Source organism: Echinops telfairi, unplaced genomic scaffold (assembly GCF_000313985.2).
Source record: "Echinops telfairi isolate 266 unplaced genomic scaffold, ASM31398v2 ScPeMD7_23;HRSCAF=83, whole genome shotgun sequence".
In the NCBI taxonomy this organism is placed as follows: domain Eukaryota; kingdom Metazoa; phylum Chordata; class Mammalia; order Afrosoricida; family Tenrecidae; genus Echinops; species Echinops telfairi.
The window spans coordinates 16060115-16062091 of record NW_022103920.1 but is presented as its reverse complement, the minus strand read 5'-3'; the positions used below and the strand labels follow the sequence as shown (position 1 = coordinate 16062091).

At 40.0% G+C, this 1977-nt stretch overlaps 1 pseudogene; it reads left to right on the top strand.

Moving 5' to 3' along the window:
• Window positions 1-90: 90 nt before the first annotated feature.
• Window positions 91-274, top strand: LOC115869233 (annotated as a pseudogene).
• The last annotated feature ends 1703 nt before the right edge of the window (window positions 275-1977 follow it).

The following is a 1977-nucleotide window of genomic DNA, read 5'->3' as shown; positions in this document are numbered from 1 at the left end:
AGTATATATGGTACTTCTGTATAGGATCTTACATTTCATGACCTTTGTAAAAACGTATAATTGGGTGGCTGGGGCTTTGCAGGCCTCACTATGCCTGCCATCTTCAATTTCAAGAGTCTGTTGACTGTAATCTTGCTGCTTATATGTACCTGTGCTTATATTTGATCCTTGGCTCCCAGCGTCCTGGATAGAAATAAAACTGGGCGAACAGAAGAGTCCTTATGTTGCAGCATGTTGTATTGTGATGGCATTCAGCATCCTGTTCACACAGTAGCTTGGAACAGTGCCAGAAATTAATCGCCATCAGATTTCAATACGAAAAAGGACTTACCTACAGGAAATAATGGGAAGAATGGTTAACTTTTTTATCTCTGAACATTGAGGGAGATGTATTTCGTACGGCTGCTCTCCATTTCTATGGTATTGAACCAATGTTCTATATAAATACGATGTAACCATTTCATACTCAGAGTTTAATATGTCTATAACAATCCATCTCAGTGTTGACACTACAATATTACATCTGCAATGTCATTCTGTTCTGTTCAATATCAATTTTTTGTGAGATGTCTATCTCTAAGGCAACTAGTAAACAAGATTGGTCAGTTGTACTAAATTCTTTTCACTGTTCTCTAGAAATGATGTCTTTATAGAGTCTTGAGACCTTTTTGGACTAGTTTTTTTACTGAGAGGAAAACTTGTTCTACAAGTTGGTCATGATTGCATTCTTGGTTAATCAGGCTTGCTGCTTTTCTGCTGCCGACCCCATTGTGGATGCTCGTGAGCCAGAGTACCTCTACTCTCAGCAAACTCTACTCTTTCAAAGACTGAATTTCTTGAGGGACATAACCAAGGTGTGACTTCAGAGTATTAGGATAGTGTTCTTGTTTCAAAGAAGTTTAGGTTAACTGGTATAGTAGCCACTGAAATTTCTGGTTGAGTACAGATAAACAAAGGTCTCAAGTATAAATTTGACCAGCTCACTATCTCCGAAAAAGACCCTTTTTAGAATAAAATAGAAGAAGTATAGAATAATGATCCCATATGTGTTTTTCATTCTTTTTAGTTTGATCTTTCAAAAATGAAAGAATTTTAATTGCCCCAAAATACAATCTGTATTTTTGTTTTCTTTTTTAAATACAGCACTTTAAATCTAGCTTACATTTTCGGTGCTTTAGAACTGGAATCTCATGGTTATTTAGTTCTGTATGTAGTAGATGCTGAGAAATAAATGTTTAAATATAAAAAAAACCCTTATAATTGGTCTGTTTTATGTGTACGTATGTATTTACCTACCTAGCAGTCATTTCAACTGTGAATATTAGGAGTTTCGCTTTTTAAACCCTAGACCCTTTCTCATTTTCTACTTGTCTTATTGCACTGGTCTTGTTTGCTGTCAAGCTGACGTGGACTCGTGGCAGCCTTCTGGGGTCCAGAGCGAAGCCCTGCCCGGTCCTGTGCCACCTCCACGATCACCGCTCCTACTGAGTCCACTGTTGTGGCTTGGACTAGAGAAACCCTGGGGGTGCAGTGGATTACACACTGGGCTGCTAGCTGCAAGGTCAGCAGTTTAAAAGCACCCGTCGCTCCAAGGGAGAAAGATGAGGCTTTCTACTCCTGCAAAGATTCACAGGCTCGGAGATTCGGGGCAGGTCTAGCCTGCCCTGCAGGCTTACTCTGGGTCAGAGGCCACCCAGTGGCAGTGAGTTGTTTTTCGTTTTCTATTCTAGCAAACTTGATGCCTTTTTCTAGTGATGGCCTTTCCTGGTGACATGGCCAAAGGGAGTTGAAGTCTCTTCTCAGGAGCATTTTCTCACTGTGTTTCTTGTCCATCGGATTTGCTTGTTCTTTTGGCAGTCCGTCATATCTTAAGTATTCTTTACCAGCACCATATCTACCATATGGAGGTGTGGAAGTTAGCATTCCAACATGTATTTTGGAGGGCTAGACTGTAACCCATAACAAATGTATTTGGTG